Source organism: Lissotriton helveticus, chromosome 7 (genome assembly GCF_964261635.1).
Source record: "Lissotriton helveticus chromosome 7, aLisHel1.1, whole genome shotgun sequence".
NCBI classification, from domain to species: Eukaryota; Metazoa; Chordata; class Amphibia; order Caudata; family Salamandridae; genus Lissotriton; species Lissotriton helveticus.
In genome coordinates, this window is record NC_136068.1 from 712,134,895 (window position 1) to 712,161,205 (window position 26,311).

The 26,311-nt window shown below is 40.5% G+C and overlaps 1 protein-coding gene across 2 annotated transcripts in view; it reads left to right on the top strand.

Moving 5' to 3' along the window:
- SFXN1 (sideroflexin 1) overlaps positions 1-26,311 on the top strand; it is a 219,478-nt gene that overhangs the window by 48,174 nt on the left and 144,993 nt on the right. For both annotated transcript variants that reach the window (XM_078653032.1, XM_078653033.1), the window contains exon 2: positions 23,937-24,019. The gene's annotated coding sequence lies outside the window, so the exon portion shown is untranslated. The remainder of the gene's footprint in view (positions 1-23,936; positions 24,020-26,311) is intronic.

Genomic DNA, 26,311 nt, shown 5'->3' on the forward strand with positions numbered 1-26,311 from the left:
TGTGGCCCGTTTTCAGCCCATCAATGATTTAGCTAATTTTATCCACAAAGAAAGTTGCTAGGCTGTCACAAAGATTTTGTGTAGGAAGAATCTTATTTTTGGTACAGTCTGGATTAGCACTATCATTCATGATTTCAAAAACGCTCTTAGTACTATTAGGTGCCGTCAGGATAATATCTGCAAAGTATTCCGCTTTAGCATCGAAGATTTATTTCTTATCGTTGGCTATTGTCACCTTCCAGACGGTTTTATCCTCCTCTGCATACACCTTTCTCCACTTCCTTTCTGCTCACTTACAGTCCTTTTTGAATTTTCTCAATTTATCATTATAACATAGGGCTGATGGTCTACCTACTTTTTAAAAAAAATGTAAGGGGGGTATCTCATCAAGCCTTTTGCTTATCTGTTCGCAAAAAGCCTCATAATTCTCTTCCACCTGTTTATCAGCATTAAAAAGCCTGTTGATGAGGAATACAGGGGAAAGTGTTGCCTTTTTCAGAAGTCCATTCCAGTCCTTACCTTGAAAATTCTTATGCGCACTAGTATTTAGGATATTTGTCCTGGGATTATATACCCGGAATTTGATCAAGTAATGTTCCGACCAGCCCACGGGCTGGATGTTTTCTACTCATATAAAAAAAAATCTGAGAAATGTAGGTCAAAAACATGCCCTTTCCTATGTGTTGGCTATGTGACCCATTTTTGCAGGTTCAAGTTCTCACAGGATTGGAGGAGATTTTTATAGCCTGAGCCCAGGCTCCACTGGACCATAGGTTAAAAATAAATCCCCCAAAATAAGCAGTCTAGTATGGATGGTTAAGCGCCATATTGCTAAAGACCTCGATTAGACCCTGCTGTTGTTGAGGACTGGCTGCCTCAGGAGGCCTATAGCAAACTATACCTGTCAGTGCATGTCCTTTGTGGTCTTTTAGCGCGAAACCTAAAAGTTCGATCCTTTCCACCTCATCAATATCCATTGAGGTGATATTCCATTTCTCTTTAAAGATAATCCCAACGCCACTGCCTCTGCCACTGATTAGTGATTTGTGAAAGCTTTAAATCCCGGAGGACAGGTCAGTTCCAGCTCCAGATCTGAACAACATGTGTTTCCAAAAACATTTCAATCTCCAAATAATGCTTTGGCAATGACCTGACATTAAGCTTCCACACCTAAGGGTATCATCCCCCTTGCAAAGTCCGATTCCATTCCCGCAGTCTCAGCCGGTTTACACTCACCGGCCCCACCTTAAGTTAATGAAATTTATAAACCTGATTTTTGAAGAGAGTTTATCACACTTTACATGTTTGTTGGACAATGATTTTAGAAATTAACGTGTTCCTAAAAATAAGTGGTGCAGGATACCTTCTTCTTTTCAATTACTTTAGTTAACATATAAATACATAAATGTTTCCCCATTTAGCAGGTTTCTGAATGTTGGTGATCTGACAAGTAAACAACAATGATCCCTACATGTTTCTACTTCAATACATTCCAATATTATAAACCTCTACTGTGTTAAATACATTATTAAAACATGTACGAAACTTTAAGAATAAATAGGTCGCCGCCATTGGGATTTGGGGACCTGAGTTCAATTTCTGCCTTCGCCACGACCATAAAATAGTTGTGCTTTAACCAAGTATGTAAAACTAATCTGTGCTGCGTGCTGGCTAGTACTGTCCCAATTTCAGTCCATATTCCCCATGGACACTTTATTTTAAAATTCACTCTGAAACTGACCCATAAAATATACTGTCCTATGTAAAGCACCTGATGTTGAAGATCATGCTTCTGTTAAGACTCACTGGCTTAGCTAGTGTGCGCTATGCCAGCAACTGAAGTAAAATACAATCCTTCAAATGCTCCAAACGCGCTCATCAATCCATACTTGTAGCTGTCCTTCTGCTTTGTGTAAAGGACTCCAGGTGATATATTTGTGCAGAAACGGTATTCTGAATGGCAGCATCCTTTACTCGCTCACCTTGAAGTCCCGTTGGGTTTAGAAGCCTACTGTGCTCATTTTAGAACACTGCTTAGGATGTAGACTCAGCTGCACAAACGTCTGTGCACAATAGAGTTTCCTTCCACTCGGATCCGAGATCACTGAAACTCGAATTAACCTCTTGTTTTCATTCGCTGGTTATTGGCACGGGATATCCAAGTAGGTGAAACGTGCCATTCTGGTTTCCATGGCGACTGTTACACAGGGACTCGCTGTTATCCCAGATATGGTCGATGTAATCAGATACGTTTTTTTTTTTGCTGGTTTAATGCAAGAAGAGCCCGTTTTTAGTATCAATAAATAATTATCCAGGCACTTTTGTAAGGCATTAAAATGTTGTGACTGCTGACTGTAGTAATGCAATACACATTTTACGCAAATCGATTTTATGCTGACATTTTCTTGTCAGTCTCCTGTTTGTTCCCCTCTCTCTCCTCTTCAAACTCCCCATCAATAAGTGTCTGGGCTGTTGCCTAGATACCTTCACACCATTTAAAAGGACCACTGTAATTTGATTAACTACATTTACTTTCTAAAAATAGAGTCTCCTGGCAAATGCAATTTGAGCAACAGCTGTTCAATACAAAAAAACAGCAAGGGCCAAAAAAAGATAATAACGTCTGTCTTCTGTAAATTTGTGTTACCCGTTACTCTTTTATAACCCCAGTTATGTGAATCATTCTGAAATTGCACAGTTTCTGATGTAAAACGTATGTAAAATAAATCATTTACCAATATCGTTGTCTGCTTTCTACACTTTTTACCTAGAAGGTGCAGGTCGACAGATTGTTGCGTGACTATCTCTTTTCTGTGCCCGTGTGACATATCTTTGATAAGAAATAATATAAAATGATTATAGAAGAATAAGCATTTTGCAACAGTCTGGGTCGTTCCCCTTTCAGGACTGTTGCTATATTAAGGGTACTGCAGGCAGCAGCCTCATGGCACTATCACAAGAGGGTGCTAGATCGTAACAAATTTCCCGTGTACCTTTAAAGAGGAGTGCCCAACAGGCAATAAACATGTTTTATTGGGCTCAGAAAATCTCTGCACCGGAGCCGAAATGAACTCATCTACGCATGGTTTTTATTTACAAGTGCTTGACTGATTCACCCAATTCAATTCAATTCATGAAGCTTTATTCGGTACAAAAGAATTGACCATAAAAGCACACATAAAAGATACATACATAAATCATTGAAAATTAAAAATAGGTTACAATACGATACAGACCAATAAACTAAAATATCATGCTTTTACGTACACTGATAGATTTAATTAAAAACGTGGCAGTATAAAAACAAATGTCAGCAGATTTCATGTTAAAAATGAGACTCATTGCCTCATCCACTGTACGTACCCCATATTTAACAAATAAAGGTTTAAGGTACAAAATTCGATAATTCAGGTACAATTTACATATGAGTAAAAAGTGCAGGGTGCTCTGTTTTGATATACCATCACACTGGCAGGGTCCTTTAGGATGTTGCTTTATGTTGGGCAAAGACACCAAGTCATGTACGATTCCGAACCTAAGTCTGGTTAGGACGAACTTATGTGAAGACCTCGTTACCAACACAAGGTACGGTGGAAAGCCTTTAGTGAGGGAGTATTTACTACAAAAGGAAACCGTCGTCATGGACCGACATGTATAAGCCCTCATCTTTGCCCTATTATCCAAAAAGGTTGTTTTCAGTTCTGTTTTTGATATAGCCAGTGCAGCCCTAGGGTCCGCCAGAACATAGAGATTGAATATTTGTGAATAGCAATCAGAGACCTATTTTATCCATGGGATTTTTCTATACATGTCCAGTGAGAGACAATCTTCAATTATAGATCTGTTTAAGGTCTTTTCGTCCTGGATCCATATAGAACGCCATAACATTAGTGGTCTTAAGGCTAAAAGATCATTCAGGTGATTAATGTCTAGTTCCCGATGGGTCAATCCAGTGGCGGCCGATGAGGGCAGACATAAAAGCTTTTTAAAAAAAGAATTTTCCTCAAGCTGCAATTTATACACACAACTATGACCCCAAATAGCCGCCCCATATAATGCGATACTGGCGCATCTCGCTTGATAAATTAGCAGCATGTCTCTTGTTCGTCTATCCCCAATTTTTGCTGCGAATTTAAAAATACCATGGGCACTTTTCGCCATTTTATTACTGACATTATTAAATTCATCAGACCACTTCCTATCATGGGAAAAAGTTATTCCAAGATAACAAAAGGAAGCGACAGATTGCACCTTATTACCGTCAATGAAAAAGGCAGTAGGTTTCTTATTTTTTGCCCCACCCATCTTTCCATCCCATGTTTGCATAAAGTATGCCTGCTCTTGTTTTTTTAACTCTTGATTTGTTAATTTTTTTTTCTTCGAATTCGGTAAACAACCTTTAAATGTTCCCTTCCTACACACACACACCTACTGAAAACTGACAATTGTGATGCCCTTTTCAAATTTTCTGCACCACTAACCCCTTCAGGTATAAGTTACATGTGCAGATAATTGTGAGAAGCTTAACACCTGATCCTTGCATAATTGCCTAGTTTCAGATAGGTGTTCCTGCTTACCTCCTTTATATCTTTCTGAACAATTTCCGTTTTAGGTCCCAATTGATAGCGAATATGTCTGCACAACCCTTTGTTTCAAATACAAAGAGAATGGACCTTGGGCCACCCGCATTTATCCATTTCTTTAGGACTTTGTCAATCACATCTTTGATCAGCCCAGAGAACTGTACACCATGCTATTTGCTGCTTGGTATATCTTTACACCTCCTAGGAAGTGTTCCTCTTGGAGTTGCATTGTTTTCACCATATGGTAGGGGCTATTTAGTGAACACAGAAGTCATATTGAAAAGAAAGCATCACCCTTTAAAAGCAAGATGTTTTGCATTATAACAAAATTATTTTTCAATGAATTGTTAAATAATATGTATATAGATGCTCTATATTACATGCCGTGTTACTTTTAAGATAAATAGCATTTTTCCCACATCAAAAAGTTATGTATAAGAAATGATTTGCTTTAAAAATATCTCCTTACAAATATTAGTCCCCATTTATGTACTTGATTGATGAGCTCCCGCCTCAGTCCTCAAATCGGATTAGCTGGTTTCCTTATAATTACAGCATGTTTTGTTTTTCTCAGTTTTGTGTCATTGTGGTCCTTCTTTTATGTTGCTGGTTTTATGTGAATTGTCGTTGTCACTCCTGTGTGCTGGTATGTGAGGCAACTTCTGAACTGTAAGAATAAATGGCTGATCTCTTACAATGGGTTTTTTCTTTGGTGGGAATGAAAAGGCCTATGTAAGAAGGCTGTCATTCTCCAGATGAATCCAGATGTTGATTGTCCGTTATATTTACGCTACTTCTGGAATCTGAATTTCCCTTTAACTATAGGAGAGAGAGAATGAGAGAAATTGAGAGAGAGAATGAGAGAGAGAATAAGAGTGAGCGCGAGAATAAGAGTGAGAGCGAATGGAAGTCAGAGATGAGTGAGAGAGAATGAGACTGAGTGAAAGAGAGAAAGAGAATGAGAAGGAGAGAGTATAAGGATACATGTGTTTGTTAAGCGCCATTTTGTTTAAGATTTACAAATCAAACACATATGAGATATGCCAGTGATAGTTGGGTCTATAGCTCCCAATATAGCGCACGTCAAATGTATGTTTTTTTGTTTGTAGATTACCTCGGGCTGCATTATCATTTTGGTGATAATTACAATCAGAACTTTTCTGTGGTTGTTTGAATTTATGTCTTAATTTTAACATCTCTAACGTTTTTCTCAGTTAGATGTTGTAGTTGTTCGTCTATATATTTTGACAACTTCCTTTAGTGTATCTACTTGTCAGGATTTTTGGGGGCTTTACACATATTCTTTATATAACTTTAAAACAATGTTACCGAGCTATGACTATTGATTTGTTAATTGATTAGCACTGATCATTATTTATTTCTCAATGGTTCACAAACCAATATTAACTGTTCATGATCCCTGCTGTGCTGAGTTTGTGAATGCAGGACCATTTTCTACGCTGTGTGTTTTTCTGAGGAACGCTGGCATTGTCAACCATTGTCAAGTGTCGACTTCAACTTCCCAGTTTTAAGGAGGATTCCTCTTGTCCTTACAGTACATCATATGTTAAGGGCATGATTTACAAGCCAGGGATGTACAGTTTCCACATCTCATGGTAAAAAATTGCTTACCTTCTCTGCCAAACAAAGTGATTCTTGCTTCTTAATGAACCCCCCCCCCCATGCTTTGTGAATCACACTGCATCCCATTCAATCCTATTTAAGTGATATACGCTCCTACAAATTTAATCCTCATTACCTTTGCTCCCTTTATTAATACCCAGAAAAATGTGAAGACTTAACTTGAGGTCTTTGGACAAAGCCTTGCAAAAATATTCATGGAGATCTGTTCTAAGTTCCAAAATGCTTTTCCTATGTACTGAGGGGAGGGTCTTAACCATAACGAAAGAGCCGTTCGGGCACGCTCTTTAGCGTTGATCTATCCATTGTAAGTAAGCACATTCCTTGATGTCTGCTTATTAATGCAATAATACCTCAATAAAGTGAGTGCAGAGAGTGAAAGTGCCCTGCCGCCTTGTTTTTGAGTTGTGAAGTAGTTGAGCCACAGCTGAATATCAATACAAGGATGGAGGGACAAGTGCTTTTTATAAGATCCAGCTCTCGAGCCCTACAGCTATGAGAACAAGGAGTGTACTGTTCCTATGTGGGTATCTAGGTCTACAAAAGTGTGATCGGGGAGGGGAGGGACTCCATTCCGGCACCAGCAGGGCCTGGTGTAGGTCGGCAGACGCACCGCACTCTGGCGCTTAGTGACGGCAATTTCATCGGTGCATGCCTTGACCGGTCTGATTGGGCCCGTATTCTCCTAAATTTCCGGGTCCACCCCCAAAAGATCTTCTGAATGTCTTTGTAAAGTATACAGGGCATGGTGCATCCACACATTATTTATCAAGCCCTGTATGAGTAGAATAAGGTTTTCTTGCTCCTGATTAAATCCAATGATCCTCCAAGGACTGTAATCGGCATGAAACACGTTGACCTTTTGATTTACACGTACTGCAACTAAATAGACCATTACATCTATTCTATGTTCAAACCACGTTTTTAACCATGACAAAGGGACCCTATACTATTAAAACTGAGTTCTTGTTCGGCTCTCCTTTTTAGTTCACATCATCCTTACCCATTCTACTCACATTTTGTCACTCGCCCACACAACTCACATCAGCAAAAAAGGGAACATCTCCTGTAAAGAGCCCCCTCGTGTGACCCGTTGGGCAATGAGGTGCTGGCCCAACGAGGAGCTGCCTGATGATGAAGCATGACACCTCTTAGTGTGTGTGAGGGTCCTTGCTCCTAAAAGCAGCACTCCCCTCCCCTGATCACACTTTTTTAGACCTAGGTACCCACATAGGAACAGTACACTCCTTGTCCACAAAGTGAACATACATCATGCTTGTCAAAATGTCTGCTTCAAAAGCATGGTCTACAATACATTTCTTATTTCATGGTCTGTTTTTGAAACCTTCTGCTGCTTTTATTAATAGGCCTGTACATAACGTGGTATTTGAAATTGGAATTTCGTAAATAAGTTCATTAGACTCTTACACAGAGCAATTCAGTGTAATGGAACGTGTTGTGATACAATTTAACTGAGTGGATAGAGTCTAAAGCATAACCTATAAACAGTCAACGAGGAGATGGACGGCATTGTATGGACATAAATCGAGTACCTCAGACCAAGGAAGTATTGCATCTCTTATACCTTGTGGAAAGAAGTGAAGGGCAGGTGGAGAAACTTCCCCTTTTAAGGGCTGCGCCATGCGTGTTTGAGGGAATATATCCTGGTTTCTTAAGTTTTTATCAAAGCCCCCCCACCCATGAAGCTTTGAGTCAAAACATTCATACACATTTGATGAAAAGCTTACATGTTGCATAAAATTCCTTTGTTTATGTTTAAGGCATGAATAATTTGACTTTCAGTTTAATTTATCTGCACTGTCCCATATTTGAATTCCCTAAGCACTTACTCCACGGTCTTGTTTGTGTTGTCTACTGGAACACATCTTCCGGGATCTTTTAAGTGTTCTGTTGAAGAAGCTTGCACAGTTAGGGTATTTTACACGACAACACTTCCACCATCCCTGGAGAAGTGTTCCAGAAGGCAAGACAAATAACTCTAAGAAGGTTATTGGGCCATATCCTTTTGAAGAGGAAGGTTTATGCTCTTTTGTTGAGGCACTGAGGCTTAGCCTAGAGTGTTCCCTGTTGAGAGGTCGTCACTGAGAGGGGACGAGGTAGTACCTAAGCCCACGTTTGGATAGGGAAGTTGGCAAGAGACCTTTTTAATAAGTTCATTATTACAGTGTCCCAACTTTATTTTGCAGTTGTGTTTTATACACGAGTTTCACTGTGTACAATACACCTGTATTTCAGTTAGGCATTTATAACCAGATTCACAAAACAAGACTCAGATCTGCACATCCCAGACTTCTCTATTATTTATATAGGTTCACACATGATAAGGTTTCTTTAAATGCTGTGAGAGTATAAATGGAAATCCTCTTTAGTTGTACTTCCTACTGTTTGTTCCATCCAGTAGAGGATATTTTACCATAATACGTGTAGTGAAAAGCACGAAGCATGTTCTTTTACTTTTCTTCCTCCACCATGGAAGTATGTGTTTTTAGCCAGTGGCATTTCCCTTGCCCAACTGTACGGGAATTGGTAAATGACCAAAACAAAGCATGTTCATCACTTTTGCATGACCAAACCTCCGAACACCAACATTAATGCCGTCCTCTAGCAAGGGTATTTAAACATTTTTCCAGGTGACAAAAAGTTTGGTTTGTCGCATGATTGAGGGCTGCAGTGATACCAGCAAAGTGAGGGTCAGGGGTGGTGTAAGGTGTGCTTTGTGGAAACAAAGCGTGTATATGGTGTGGACAGTGAGTGTCAAATCATATCCTTCTCATATCTTTGTCCCCTTAACAGCCATTATGTGATGGAAGTGGGCGAACCACTGAAGTCTCAAGCCATATGCCTGGACAAGCTCGAGGTTCTCTTGCATTATTGAGCCCCCAAAAAACAGGCCTTTATGTGGCTTCTGGCTGCCACCCAGGCTCTATCCTTATGAACCAGCAATTCAAGATAAAGTCTTAACTTTTGATTTTTAAACGTAAGCGGGAAAGAGATGCCCTTCTAATGGCTGAATTGCGCGATGTGAAACAAGAAAACCTGGGATTTAACCAGGCTTCACCACTTGACCAAATTGTGTGGTCGTAGGCCATTGTTAGGTTTTCCCTGCACAGCGCTTGTGCTGTGCTTGCAAAATCCATTGTTTATAATATAAATCTTAAAACGAGCTCAATTCCGCTCATAGCTTTCCTGGGTTTTCATTGGTTCCTGTGCTTGCCACTTTTCCTCCATTTCTATTGGCTTAGCATATTTTCCTGCATTTACCAATGTTTGTTCCTGGTCTGCTTCTCTTATCAGTTTCCCGTAGCCGAAATACTGTTAACATCAGCTTTGGTAGTACTATTTTTTTCATCTTGCATGATACTTTAAATTAGCAGATTTATATAATGCAATTTATATCTAAATAGTACAATTTATAACTGAGAGAGATTAAGTGATTCACCCTCAATCACAGGATGTTGAGCCTTTGGGACTAGAACTGGGATCCCCAGCTCCCGAGTCAGTAGCTCTGGCCGCTGCACCACATCCTCTCGTCTTTTGTCATACTTATAAAAGAGCTCTTTCCTTCATCCCAACGTATTTTATCGCAATATTTAGCCTCGTTCCACTTTTTCGGCTTGCATAATTAGCAAATGTATATTATATAGACTAAACCGATGCATTACCAAAGCTTGTTTAGTTTCACTTTGCTATCTGTTACTTCATTATCACATATGTGAGCACCTTGAAATGAACACGTTCACGATGTGTGCTGTACAAAACCTTCTCTTGTGTTTGATTTAATAAACTGCAATGTTGTTCCAAGTATAATACCAACCTAGGCCGCCCTGGGCGTGCACATTACAAAGAACTTCCCTTTTAGTTCACTAATGACATTGTTGGCAGGGCGGGGGGGGATATTAATCTTTGTAAGTTCATGTTTGAAGACTATCACTTCTAATAAGTGTCTCTCAATGCAGTGATGTAAACTGATGTACTTAAGTGAAACTTGTGTTTGTTAATGAAATCAACTTGTTGGGATTTTGAAGAGAGGTTATCACATTTTTGGATGTCTGTTGCACAATGTCTTTAAAAATGAACGTGCGCCTAAAGATAAGTGGTGCAGGACACAGTCTTATTTTCCTTTAGTCAACGTGTAAATAAATGCTTGCCAATTTTTCAGCTTTCTGATGGTTAGTGATATGTCAAGACAGTTGTAGACCAGCACCTGTTCACCATGGGACTGCATGTAAAAGTCAGAAGGTTGCCGCAAATAGCCCCCAGGCCCTACTTTGAGTATTCCAATTTATAGTTACTATTGCAGTCACTCTGCCTTGCTGGCGGATTGTCGGTAGTAGCACACCTAAACTGTAGGTGCCTTTGACTATGGATTTTACTTCCATGAATCCGGTTAGGGAATCCCTACCCTCAGATTACTTGTTTGTGCTCGAAAATTACACTTCTATTCTTAAAGTACTTTTCTCTTAGCCCCTTAATACTTTATACTTCTAGATGTAATTTATGAAATAGGTTATAAATCTGATAAATCGGTCTGCATTTTTGCTGTTAAATAGGTTCACTGTGTTGATTTATGTGCTTCCAACTATTGAGGCTGTTCTCCTGTTCTATCAAGTTTACACTATCAATCCATTAAACTTGCTTATCCTGGGGAATTTGAGCTCTTCATCCTGTTTACCTATATCTCAGAAGCTCCATTCCTTCCTGGGAATGTCCTGACTGAATCTTCCTCTTTGTAAAAATGTTCTGACATTTTTCATTTCTCTGCTTTAGTATTAAAATTATCTCCAGTTATGGTAACAACAATTCGAATTTACGAGAAACCATTTCTGCAAAAAATGGCAAGCCCACAAGATGCTAACAGCTATTTTGAATTGCTCACTATTACACAATGATAGTATAGCCACTGCTTGCTCCCACCACAAAAAAAAACAATATTGCATTCTTTATTTGGTTCTTTGCCGGGATACAATGGTTTTTAAATCTTTAAACATATTTTGGTTCTTAAGAGCCAGACTTATTTACATTGCAGGTTGATGTCTTAGATACACTAATTCAGGATTCCTTAAATTCTGTATGAGGTCTACTTCCTTACAATGTTTCTTACTTATACTCCAGCAACTCCCTTTGCAAATGTGCATAATGGGTCAAGGGGAACTGTCCTTTCAAGCAAATTCCTCCAATTTTTCTAAAAAAGTTTTGTGCTCATATTTCAGTTTTAAAGTAGGACAGATGGAGGGGGAGTATAATTCAATTAGTATCTGTAATGGAGGGATATATAACATGCTACTTGAAATTTATCACTCACGTTTTGATCCCAAAGTACTCCTCTCACAGTTCGTATCAGTAAGGTTGCCACCAACCTTTTTTCTGAAGGCCTGTAGCTACCACAACCTGGTCAATTTTGTAGAGAGAGAGTAGTAGGAGCCTGATTTAGATCTTGGCGATTGGGTTACTCCGTCACATAGGTGACTGGCATCCCTACCAGAAAAAAATCAAAATCCCATAGGATATATTGGAAATTATAGTCCTGCCAACTGGATATCCGTCACTGTTGTGATGGAGTGACCCATAAGCTAAGATCTAAATCTGGCCTGAGTCTATTTTTTCCCCATATGGTAGAATACATACAGCAATCTGGCTTCCAAGAAAATCATCACTGATTGCATTGTCTTTTGCATCTCCAGGTATTACCCTGTCCAGTGGTCCTCCTTCAGATAAGTTCCCTTGGAAGATCCTGTAGCAATGGACATCTGAGAAGCACTCTAGAGAGTTGTTTCTAAGGTGGGGCTGGAGGTGCACTGCATTGAATCTGTCCTTGGGAAGTGATGGGTGGCTTAGTTACTATGATGCTGTCACTGATGTACGTTGTAGGCTCAAATACATATGTTTTGGTTTGTCCAGCCGACTTTCAGCAGGGGTGGCATGGTGAGCAAAAGAATGAAGGATTTAACCCAGATCTCATGACTGGGGGTGAATGTTTTGATTTGTTCAGCATTCCGTTCATCAATTGTGTGTCTTTTGCTCTCTCGCCCTAAGTGTGCTGAGTATGCCCAGACGTGGGTCCCGGACTCACTGTGCCACTGGAATCAAGCTATACTGGCTGATGAGGGCTGAAAGCCCGGAACCGGTCCTAGGATGCTTGTTTCCGGTTCAGGTAGGACCTGGCTTGGCAGTTCGGGCTGGACTGTTCCCATGAGGCACAGGGTCAATGCTGATTTGCATGTGGCCAGGTCTAAACTGGGGTGGCATGGTGAGCAAAAGAATGATGGATTTAACCCAGATCTCTTGACTGGGGGTGAATGTTTTGATTTGTTCAGCATTACGTTCATCAATTGTGTGTCTTGATTTTCAGCAGGTGCAGATCACTTTCAGATTATCAGGATATAACCATAAAATATTTTTGCACGTAATTAATCTATTTTTAACATTTCTTTTCTTTCTTTTCTTTCTTTTCTTTCTTTTCTTTCTTTTCTTTCTTTTCTTTCTTTTCTTTCTTTTCTTTTCTTTTCTTTCTTTTCTTTCTTTCTTTCTTATACCTGGTATGGATCTGGGCTCACTGCCTTATTTAATGGTGTCTGCCACTGGAAACGCTTGAGGGTTGCTTTTATTCTTTAAGCCAATTTTTATTCATGCTCTGTTAAACGTGCTTGCTCTGTCCATGCATAGTTAAATTTGGTTGTCTGATTACAGAAAATTATCATTTTTAGTTGTAAAATCACATTCACATGGTTTAGTCTGTAAGTGAAGCTATGTTCACACTAGCCCTTGTTTTCTTTGAGCGCATTCCAGAGTCCCTCTTTATGATCACTCGTTCCGAATTAATGAACAGCCAGATTTGGACGAGTTGGGCATTTTATCATGTTCTTTCATAATCTAATCTTCTGGCTTTGTACTTGCTCTAAACACACAGACGCCTTTGTTCCCTTTTCATATCCGTCTCTCGCCTGTAGACAACGCACTCAGTGAATTCAATTACATTTTAATGTTGCTCGCGCCTGTCATGGAGAGATCACGTGACTTCTCAGAACTCGATGCGCTTGGCTTTGTCTTTGACAAGTGGAAGACAGGCGGAAGTGGAATGGCTTTTTTTACATTTCTGATTGGCTGTTTTGATTATTATAGAGTAGCAGATGTGAGGGTGGGTACTGTTTTGCACAAACATGCAGATGTTCTTGCGTCTGACAGCTGAGGCAGCAGCCCTCCTAGAGACTTACAGATTTTAGTGAACACAAGTACATGGACTCTGGTTGGCTTCCTCTCCCTGTCGCCACATAAAATTAACGATCTGGTCCATGGAAGAGGTTGCAGTGCTTTAATGACTGCCAAGAGTTTTCAGTAGGGATGTAACGATAAATAATACCAGCTTGCACGTTTATGGACATCCATAATGAACGGCATTGAAGGAGAAGGACGCATTTTCCTCATTTGATATCAAAAATCGGTCCTTTTACTTAAAGCATGCTGAGATCTTCTAAGAAGTTGAAGAATTTTTTTTTAAAAACTTTAAGGTGCCAGATTCTTTTGAAGTGCAGGTAAAGGGGAAGCCAAGGGAGATTTATAGTCTACTCAACCCACTTCAGCGTTGCCTCGCTTCCTCCTTGCATGTTCACTGCAGAGGATATATTCCTGCTGTTCTACCCGTCTTCAGTAGATAACATCTTCAAAACGCTGTACAATTGAGCTCATAAAGTTAGCCTTCAGCTATTTCTGGCTGCAGGTTGACTTACTTTTGTAGGTGTGTGAAATTCCTATCACCAAGGCTGTTTGAGATCAAGGACAACAAGTTTTCCTGTTTATTTTGTCCTTTTGAACAAGTAGGCTGAACCCGCTGCAGCACAAACCCTTTGTCTGCCACTCCGCAGGACCTCATAATGGTCTGTGAAAGAGCATTTTCAGAGTTTAACACCTTAAGCACTCAGAGGCACAGTTCTCAGGTGCTCATGACGAGCTGAGCACGTCATGAGGCGTGGAACGCTCACACGCGGGGATAATTCCCCTGCTGTGCAGAACGTTCCACGAGCGCCGTGCCTCATGACGAGCTGAGCTCGTCATGCGCACGGGGGCGCTGTGCGCGCCCCCTAGCACAGCGGGGGAATTACCCCCGCTGCAAAGGGGTTAAGGTCAGATTTGTATCTATATGTTAATGGTATTTGAATTTGTATTTATGGTTCATTAGGGCAAAGCCTTTATTATCAGGGTATGCATTCTAAGTAAATACTGTGCGCTCGACTTGCACTAATGACCGTGGTTGCAGAATAAAAATGTGTACATGTTTGCAAAGTTTAACAGTTTGTGTCTTACTGCTCTCTTCTTAGAAGCAAATACTTTCAGAAGCCTGAAAGCAAGTTTGATGATTCTTTGCTTTCAAAATAAAATGTACACAAAAAAAGAGCAAAAACACTTTGCTAAACTACTTCATAGTTCTGGTACTGTTTCTTTGAAGCATGATGTAATAAAGCCTGTTTAGTTGGGTTGTATTTCCATAAATATTGACAGTGGAAAATCTGTGTAAAGCCAGTTTCTTAACCCGTTACGTGCTGCCGTAGTACTACCTCCCCAGTGCTGCCGTCGGCCAATGGCCGACGCGGCCCCGCCTGTTTTGCGGAAGTGCCGCACTTCCGGAAAATCGCGGGCGCAGTTAAGGCGTTAAAGATTATAGAAACGTAAAAAGTAAAAATAAACAAGTATTATCAATGCCAATAGGTATAGCTTTTATTGTCAATCTTTTTGTTTTTTGCAAAACATTATTCTTATGGGAGCTGCCTGCCCTCACCAATATAGAAAAATCATTTGCAAAAAGCAAACATGTTTGTGGATCACAAATTGCCGTAAGAATTCCGGGCATGAAGGAAAGTACTTTGAGTGCTGATGTGCTCCTTGTAAAAGAGCAGAATGCCATCACCCACAGTAAAGTTAGCCATATATGAATATTTATACTGAAAAAAACCAAAGGTTACACGGACATTATATTTAAGAAATGGAATTTTAAAAAACATAGAAATTCACTGAAAAAAGCAAAGGTAACAGGGACTTTATAGTTAGGCTCAGGTTTCATCCGCACAAAACCAGTGAAGTTCAGCCGTTATGGTTAGGCGAGCAAACTATATAACTTGCGCCCCTGCAATGCACTGCTTATGACCTCACATATTACATCACTCATGACATGGTCAGTGACATCACTCATGCCTTCTCTAATGACATCACTCATGACATAATTCAGTGACTGTTTTTAAATAGTTTACAAGCGTTGAATATATATACGCCAAGGTGTATTGGTGAATTAGTGGGTGTATGAATGCCTGTATGGATGATTCAGTGGGTGCGTGACTGACTGTATAAGTGAGTGATTAGGTGTCTTAGGGAATTTATGGGTGAGTGACTGGTTGTGTAAATGTCTGTAACAGTCTGTCAGTTGGTGTCTAAGTGACTGTATGGGTGTGTGAGTGGGTACATGAGTGTCTGTATGGGGGATTGATTGGTTGTCTGAGTACCTGTATGGGTGTATGGCTGTATGAGTGCATGTGTGGGTGGATGATATGTGACTGCCTGGATGAGCGAGTGGGTGAGTCAGTGGGGGGCTTTATGGGTGAGTGAGTGTGTGTATGGCTTTGTGGGTGAGTGGATGTGTCAGTGGTTTATGGGTAACTGAGTATGTGAATGGCAGTATATGTGAGTAATGGGGTATATAAGCGACTGTATGGTTGAGTGAGTGAATGTGAGAGTGGCTATATGGATGAGTGTGTGCTTGTCAGTGACTGTATAGGTGAATGAGTATGTGCTAGTATCTGTATGAGTAAGTGGATGTATGCGTGTAACTGTATGGGTGAGTAAGTGGCTGTGTGATTAACTGTATAGGTGAGTGAGTAGCTCCACTCTCTGGGTGACTGCCTCAGTGTGTGAGTGGCTGTATGGGTGTATGAGTGGCTATGTCAGTGGCTGTATTAGTGAGTGGGTGTATGAGTGGCTGTATGAGTGGGTGAGCGGATGTGTGCATGTAGATCTATGAATCATTAAGTGGGTTTGTAAGTACGGTTATGTGAATGGATTTGTGAATGGCTGTATGGCAGTGAGTGTAGGAACGGTTCTATGGGGGTTTTTGTGGGTGCGTCAGTGATTTTGTGGATGATGTCATCAGTGATGTCACAGATCATGTCATGAGTGATGCAGCATGTGAGCTCATAAGCAGTGCATTGCAGTGGCACGAGTTATAGTTCGTTCAGCTAACTATAACTGCTGAATTTCACTGGTTTTGTATGAGTGAAAACTGAGCTTAACTATAACATCCCTGTAGCCTTTGTTTTTTTCAGTGAAAGTATTAATGGCGTTTACAGAGTGGTGGAGAAAGGGGGTGGGCCTCTGACTAGCTCTCAGGAATCCTGCTGTGTAGGAATTGCAGAAAGTACCAGGAGGGCTTCTTGGCCCCCAAGGTCCCTCAGAATCCAAGGGAACTTCATCCCCTAACCAGTAGTGCACCAGGAGGCATGTTTGCATAGTGGTAGAGAAAGGGGATGGGCCATGAAGACCTCTCAGCAATCCCACAGTATGGGACATACTGAATGTAACAGGAGGGGTAGGTAGTTGGCCTTACAAGGACGTCCTCCAAACTGCAGTGTGATCTAAACCCAGACCAGTACTCATGCCAGAGTTGCTTAGCTTTAATGTGAGCTTGGAGTTGAACATAGATTGCTATTACAATTATCTTGCTAATAAATGGTAGGTGAGTGATGGGCTGGTAGCCTGTGAGGTTTTCAGGGGAAAGTTTAGTTTTCTTTGAGTGGGAGAATCTGGGCTGTCGAAGAACTTCTGGGAAGATGCCTTAAGTTAGGGAGGCATTGACAGTGGCCAGTAGAGACAAAAGAGGGTCCCCAGAGAAACGATTGATGAAGGATAAGGGTAATACATCATGTTCAAAAGAAGTGGCTTTGAGAGAGTTGAATAGGCCATCAAGATCTGCCAGAGATAGGGCTTTTATTGCAGCACATTGCTAGAGTCTGAGGGCAGGGGTGAGTGTAAGAGATTAAGGGGACTTGGAATTGTTGATATGTTCTTTAATCTTCTGTATTTTTTCACTGTAGACGAGGTTGATGACTTTGCACTTTTCTGTGGAGTGAGGATATAGGTAGGTCTGGGAGAGTGTAGATGCAGTTCCTGATTGTCTTGAAACGTGTTATGCTTCTGTTGTTGGCTTCATTAATGGTCTTAGTATAGTAGATTGCTTTGGCTGATGTGATAAGCTTGCTGCATGTTGCACAGAGCAACTTAAATATAAAGGTATCAACTTCCATTTTCTTTTTTGTCTTTGGGGGATTTTTTTTTCTTATCAAGTTCTTAAGAGTATTAGGGCGCTGAAGGTTTTGGCTCGCGGTTGCATGTTTTAATTGTAGCATGAAATTTGCACAGTTTTCCAGAAGAGAGTTGACATTGCTTGGAAGGATGTAAGCATCTGATAAGGAGTTGCTATTGTGAGAAATGAGTTGAAGCATTAAGTTGTCTATGGGGAAGTCGTTGAAGGATTGATGATTTGGTCTTCTCTTTTGGGTTTATTGCCTATCCTGGCTATCTGCATAAACTTTTTGAAAGGAACATTAAACATATTTTAAAAATTAATACCGGGACTCAGCGCATCAATAAGGAAATAATTAAGGGATCTTGTTCATTGTTCGGACTGACTTGATAAGCGGTGCTATTCTGAACTTAAGGCAATTTGTTATTCACCCTATGTGAAGGGTGGTGCCCCTGGACAGAGGGCACTTTGGAATCAGCACGCAGAACGATCAAAAGACTTTGGTTTGTGAAAACATAGGGTTTGGTGCCTCCTTGTTGTTTTTTAGGTCCACTGTCCAAAGTGTAAGTGTACTAACAAATCTTTTGGGTTTATGTTTGTTTGTTGATAGGATGCAGAGTATGGCTATAAGGATGGCAAATAGTTCGATCTAGTCCAAGGGTATGGTGGTTTGCATTGGGTTGTTGGTCATATTGAGAAGACAAGGGCAAGGATGTGGCCTTTGGAGTGTGTTGGGTTTTTGAGCATGTTTTGTTTGAAATGTTGAAGTCACTCACCAAGGTGGTGTGGGCATGTCAAATAGGTGAGGTAGCGAAGGGTTCTGAAAATTCCTAATTCAAGTTCTTGTTCAGCCCAGAGGCCTGTAGGTGTGTTGAAAGGTGTTCGTCTGAGTTGCAGACTGTGGGAAATGGCATATCAACCGCTTCATGCAGTTGAATGTTGCTTACTTGCCTTGGGTGCAAGACCAGGAAGACTTATGGATGGTCCACAGGCTTCCTCCATTCTAATCTGCTGGGTTACATGAAGAAAGCTGTAGCCTGAGGAAAGAAGCACATCTACGATATGCAGGATATTTGGGTAAACCATTCTTATGTGATGAAGAAGGCATCAAGACTGTGATAGATGATGTCTGGTGCGGGGAGTACTGTAGAACGAGCATTAATGAGTTGAAATGCAAGCTATGTAGCTTGAGGGTGTGTGATTGTGGGTTGTGTACAAAGTTGGTTCTATGTGTTATGCGATTGCTATGTGTTTGGGTATCTGGGTCTTTGTGTGATTATGGGGATTGGCAATATGGGCTGCTGGGTGTGGCACATGTTTACATTTTACCATGCAATTGTAGTTGAATAGGGGTCTGTCCCGAGGCTCTTTCGGCCCTAACAGGCCCAGACAGGCAAACACCTTTGTCTGTGTATGCCCTTCGTCGGAAACATCTGGGCGATAGGGGCACCTTGAATAGTTGATTGAATTAGAGAGAAGGCAGGACGTTGTGTCCCTTTCTGTGCAGCTGGATAATGAGGAAATGAAGTCCTCATGCCTGGCTTCTTCTTTTAAAGATGGGTATGGCAGGAAACCAGTGATTTCACTTCCTGTGCAGATGGATGATGAGGAGTGCAGTGATGTCATTTACTGTGATCATGGGGAAAATGAGATTGTGGTGAGAGCTAGGGTTATGATCACAGAATTACAGTTTTCTCACAAAAAAGGTAGGTAGGTAGTCTTTAAAACTTTCAATCAGAAATTGGTCACTGGTGTCTCCTTTGTGTGGCTGGGGAGCGCTTGGTGTCTTCCTTAAAAAATGTATTCTGATGACCTGTTCAATGATGGTGCGATCTCTGCCCTTCCATTGCTTCTCCTATTGTAATTCCCAGCAAGCTACAAGTGGGTAGAACTTAGGAAGTGGCCACCAGGAATATTAGGTATGCTTGAGAAGGAACCTGTCCTGCGTGGCTGGTGTCAACTCTAGTCATAGTCATGAGCTAAAACATTAGTGTGGGAGGGAACAGCTCCTCTAGGCCAGGTGTGTTGTGCTTGAAGGAAGAGATATCAATAAAGTAAGTCAATTTAGGAGGTGCAGGTGTCTCAAGAGATAGTGCATACCAACTGCCTGTCTCCTGAAAATTTACAAGCCAGTTACTTAGAATTCATTTTCCCCTACCTTACATATTTCATTGTTGCTGTGATTAAGGAGATAGTGCAGGAATCTGCAGTAATTTAAAGGTCAAAGGGACAACCGAAATAATTTTTTAAATAAAATCTGTATCAGATTAATTGAACAAGGCCGATCAAAAAGCCAGTGCACCTTTTACAACATATGTAGCTAAATATCTACTATACATTAACATAAAGGACATTTGAGCTTATATTGTTCTAAAAGCTCATGCCTGGTATGACTAGACAGGTTGGTCATCGAGAACTATATTAATGGACACCGTTGCTAACAAGAAAGATTCCTAGGAGTCTTTAGCATCAGTTCCTAGTTAGTGCATTTTTTAGCAAGTCTTGGAGATCTTACCACTCCTTGATACTCAGCGGGTTGGTCCCAACACATGGGCTGCATGGGTGTTCAACACCTTTTTGACAAGATGTGTCTTTAATACTATAACATAATAATTTTAAAAAGGTAGTTCTCTCTGGTGTAGCCTGGACTCCAGAGTTGTCTCGCCAAAATTTTTCGATTTTCCCATCCCTCTCATAATTATTTTTTGATCCGATGTCCTACCTAGTCTCCCCTGATCTTAGGTTGTGGCCAGCGGTGTATGGAGAAAAATGTGCACAGGTCTTTCTAGTCTTTTCTTTAATGGCCATTGTAGACTCTATGGAATATCATTATCTTTTCCACTGGGACACATTTGCTTCACATTTAGCCCCGGATTATGTGGTTTGACCATTTTAAGTCGCGCATGCGCTGCATAGGAGGAGACCTTTAGGAATCGATTCACTTTTTCGGCCAAAAACTTGCACGCTTTGCATTGCTTTCAAAGGCAACATGTGCACGTTTGGCGATTCTCTTGCGGGAGCGAGATTTGAAACCATCAGTTTGTAATTAACTTTCAAACAGATGGTGCCCCTGCTTCAAACAGATGGTGCCCATGCTGCTAAGAGAAACGCTTTGTGGGTCCTTTTATTTTTTTGCTCGTTAGTTTCTTTAGGCACACTTCCCCCACTTAAAAATAGTTTACCTTCCTGCACACTCACAGCCTCGAGCGCTCTTTGTTTGTTATTAGTTTTTGTTACAGTGCTTCCTAACATCTCACTGTTTTTTTTGGTATTTTTGACATATAAAAAAAAGCCTGCCGCAGCTTACTTCTCTGCATTGCGCCTTCTTTGCAAGCTCGAGCCCATTTAAAGTGCTTTTTAAAAAAAATATAATGATTACACCAGAAAAGCTGCAAGGGGCAACATTTATTCAGTTCCAGTCTGGAGTTTGCGCTGGATTATCAACATTTCTGAACGAACATGAAATAATGTACCGCAACATGCCCATTATGGGAACACTCCGCAGTGGTGTGTTCATTATCGGCATGCATATTCAGACACTCTGAGCACTCTAAAACCATGGAAACTTGAAAGTGCTTTGCTGTGCACTGTTTCTTAAAATAATTGGAAAATGTTTGACAGCAAAACTTGACAATGCAGACCATCATGAAATGAAAACTTGTCCCTTCAGTTACCCCGGATCTTTAAATACATTTCGTAAGTTAGTCTAACGGGACGCTTAACACTGTCTTTAAACTTTTTTTCTAGAAACATTGTAAGAATGAAAGGGCGTTTATTTTTAGTCGCCACACTTTACTGCAAATGTAATCACGTCCTCGGGCGCTCTATTATTTATTTCATCGCTGGATATTGCCTAACTGTATATGTGTGTGTGTATATATATATATATATATATCAAACAAGTTTTATAATGCGCAACTTAGCCCAAGGGCGTCAAGGCGCAGGGCAGAGCCAAATAAAAAACAAAAAGATCTCAAGGTTGCAGAGAACATTGCTTACTGATAGACTTCACAGAACAACCAGGTTTTTAAATCCTTGCGAAACAAGGCCAGAGATGGTTGTGCCATCAAGTCGGGGGGGAATGGAATTCCAGAGCTTAGAAGTAATGAAGGAAAAAGCTTCCCCCCCCCCCCCCACATCTGGCTTTAGCGAATCTGGGCACTTGAAGTAGTTTTTTTGTGGAGGATCGAAGGGCTCTTGTTGGAACGTAAGGAACAAGCAGGGCTAGGCAGAGAAGTTTAAACGAGATCCTTGCCTGAATGGGCAGCCAGTGGAGGTTTTTCCTCGCCAAGGAAGCTGACGAAAGTCTATATATATATATATATATATATATATATATATATATATATATATATATATATATATATATAATGGCCTTGTGCGCTGTATACAGTACTGTAATGTTAGTGCCTGCAAGGAGGGACGGGGTTGTCAGAGGTTTTGGGGGGGGATAGGCGCGCAGTCGCTTTGTATTTCACATCCAGGATAACACACACCACACAGAATACCACTCAGTGCCACATAATTACATATCACATAATTACACTCTACTCCATACAGCATCAATACAATCCACATAATATCACTCATTAACACGGATTAACACGCCACATAATTACACTATACTTCATACAATACACTCCACACAACACTTTAAACCACATAATTACACATCATTACACTCTACTATATGCAACGTACAACCCACATAATACCATTAAAAAATGCATAATTACATGCCACATAATTACAAAACACATAATTACATTATATTAAATTCAACACACACAACACAGAATACCACTCAGTGCTACATAATTACATATCACATAATTACACTCTACTCAAAACAGCATCAATACAATCCACATAATGTCACTGTGCCCTTAACACGCCACATAATTAGTGTACTCAATAGAATATAAATACACTCCACACAACACTCAAAACCACATAATTACATATCATCCTTACACTCTACTAAATACATCGTACAACCAACATACCACTCAAAAATGCATAATTACATGCCACATAATTACATAACACATAACTACATTGTATAAAATTCAACACACATCACACAAAATACCACCCAGTGCCACATTATTACATAGCCCATAATTACACTCTACTCAACACAGCATCAATACAATCCACATAATATCACTCAGTGCCACGTATTAACACGCCTCATGATTACACTATGCTCAATACAATGAAAATACACTCCACACAACACTCAAAACCACATAATTACACTCTACTAAATGTAACATACACCCCACATAATACCACTCAATAACACATAATTACATACCACATAATTACTCACAACTCAATACAACATTAATACAACCCACATAATATCACTCGGTGCCACATGACACAACACAACTTTTAAAATACACTCAATACAATATACATACACTACACATAACACTCAGTAACACATAATTACACACCACATAATTACACTATACTCAATGCAACATCTAAAGGCTACACATAATACAACTAAGTACCACATATAACACTTGTTATTACAACTTTTCTACATAAAACACATCAGCCACAATACTCTACAGCATAGCCAACACTTCTAAATAAACACATAAGGTCCCAAAAGCGAGTCCTATTGGCTATGCCAATGCTTGTTGAATAAGGTGAGGACAACTTTATTCAGACGTCTCTAAGGGTTCTGTATCTCTTTCCTCTGTGTTTTTTGTGGGCAGGGTATGTTGAGTCTCTGAGGTATTAGTAGTCGTTTGAATGCAGTTTTAATATATAGGAGTTGGAGGATTTGCCTTAGCATGATGAGGCAAAAGCGTATGTATCTATGGAATCACCTTCTGAGCAACGGTTAGGGTAGGGTCTTGTTCCAGGGGCGAAAGGAGCATAGTTTTGGAGGGGGCACTCGTGAACATGATCTCTGTTTTGGTGCTTCTTATGTTGATAACCTTCTGCTGACAATATGTGTGTTAGGCCTACCCAAGAACTGTACCAACGTTATGCATCATTGATGAGGCATTCATGGACCGGTGTTTTCTATGTACATTTAGAAATGCAATTGATGAGACAAGATTATCTCCACCAGTAGTTGATTGTTAAAAGGTTGAACCAGCTTTTAGAGCGTGACACCACCTCTAATGGGAGGATGAAAATGTAAATTTCTTTTGAGCAAAACATTTTTATTTATTTATTTATTATTATTAAGTTGAGGGTCTTATTAGCCCAGCTAGACCTTGCTACACAGTTTATTTTCTCAGTACTCCTTATCGCTCTTGGTTTTCATGCGGCTTCATGTTCTCAGTGTTATAGGAAATTGCACTTAAGTTTTTCTGTTTTTGAGCAAGATAAATACATAACTCATTTGCACGTTAACTAATGTACCTAATATTCTATTTCAGAAATCGGAAAAGGTCAAGTGAATCGGAAGCAGAAGTCTGCTGTGAAAGTGTTTGCTGTTCCTTAACTACATTACGAAGATAAGGTAACGCTTGCATTTTTTTGTTCACAACCATGACAATTGCCGTAAAAGCATTTTGAGCCGGTGGCCACTAACCTTATTTGGCCTTTTAATGTATTGTTGCGTATGTGTGTGATACCAAGCTGACGGATAACATTGCATGGCTCTTAATCAGTCTCCGATGCTATGCGTTCAAACAATACCTACGACCTAAATTGAGGCAATTGTAAAACCAGAACCTTTAGTTCGAAATATAGCAAACAAATTCACTATGAATATTAATATCACCTTTTTATATTTCAAAAAGTTAGATTTTTTTTCAGTTCGAATGTGCAACTTGTAAAGCCTTTTACACATGTGCATCCAGCGAAGGAGAGTGGATATTCCCATTTCCAAATCCCTCCAGTATGGAAAAGTTTGTTTTTTTAGCAATCTGCTTGTTATCATTATACTCAATCATTTCGTCCATTTTATTTAGCCCAGAAAGATCGATTTGAATGTTTCCGGAGATTTAATTGTCCACTTCCAAGGTGTGGTGGACTAGTTATATCTAGTTTGAGGTACTTTTAATTTCAGTGTTTTGTTTGTTCCAGGGATGACCCTCCTGTGAAGGTCGTTGTCTGTTGCCCTTTTCTCAGAAAGATTTCAATTTGTTTCTTGACTTGGGAGGAGGTGTGGGGGGAGCAGACTATACAAATGTGGCCTGCCAGTCATCTGTTTTTGCTCCCAAATTTAAGGTGGTATCTTTTTTATGCCCTACTATAGCACTTTTGATACCTGATAGGATCGTGGCTGCTTTCTTGTATGTTTACCTCGTTATTTTCAGATATACACTGTATCCTGCTGTTGTTATAGTTGTGTTCGGGGAGAGCTGTGATGATCCAGATCTCCTGAAGGCAATGTGCTGTCTCCATAATTCTTTCTTTAGTAAAGAGCATGTTCAGAGAGTCGGCCGCAAATTGACACCTGCAGGTACACGTTCTTGTAGAGAACAGTAACAAAGATAATTCATTCTGAGTAATATATATTATAAAATATGTGAGCTGTCTGCTAACTGGAGAGAACTGTGGCCAACCTAGCAGTCACAGGTTTGACTCCCTGTTCTCCCATTTATTGTTATAGATTTCGGTAATTATTAAAATTAGTAATGTTAAATCAATGGCCAGAGGCAATTTGTTGTTTGATGCGTGATTTACAAATGGTCATTGTACATTCCCTTTATAAATTAAATTAAATTGTCTCATCCTAGGCTAAATGGTGGTCATGCAGCCACAGGGTACTGACTGGGAGAGACGAAGCAAGAGTCACTGACCTAAGGTGCAAAATACAGAGAAGTCCTGAGAGGCAGAATTCCACAGGGAGAGAGAAAACTGTGATAAAGACTGCAACCGGTCCTCTTCCAGGCACTGCTCTTTGAGAATACTCTTAGAAAAGGAAAGACCTGTGTGGCTGCTCCCAACAACAGAATGCTGGCCCACATCCTCTTACCTGTTCCACTCTTAGACCCTTGTCTGTACCTTTCTATTGGTTCCTGTTTCAACAGCCCAGGCCTCTTCTGGTTTGCCCTGTGCCTTTCCCGCTAATCTACCTTCAATGCCTTAGCACCTTTTATCATTATTATTATTATGCGTTCTTATATAGCGCTCGATTACCCGTAGGCATCTCGGCGCTTGCCTTGGGAACCCGTCCTGGCTTCCCCCAAGGTGAAAGCCAGGCATCCCGCCGCGGGGGGGCCGTAGTGGAGATTAAGCAGGCTAATGCCCAGAGCTGCAGAGTGTGAACCCATGATTCGAGTAGGCACCGAAACGAGAATTATCGAGTCCGTGGATATTTGGGCTCAAGACCCTGCCGCGTCGGGAATTGAACCCTGGTCCCGGGTCTGACCTCTGCTTCAGGGTCTGCCTCCTCTAACCAGTGAGCCACACTTCTCCACACTTGCTTCTTGACATCCTTTGTCTATCATTTTATAATTCTGATATTCTCACTAATTTTATGTCAGTATCTGAGGCTTTTTAAAGAGGTGTGTCTTCAGCTCTTCCATGCATAGCATAAGGGTAGGAGAGGTCTTGGTAGATAGAGATTGTTTCAAATCCTGGGCGCGTAGATGAAGAAATATTTAATTTTCCAGTGTTGGAAATTGTTTTACTGGTTGAGGGCGATGAAACCATACTCAAGCAACAACCTCAGTTTGAGTCTGCGTGAAGTCTCAAGCAAACCCAATATTAACCTGTGCTTAGCCCTCTGGTAGCTTGGCACAAAGCAGTCAGGCTTAACTTCGAGGCAATGTGTAAAGTATTTATGCAATACTTCAAACAG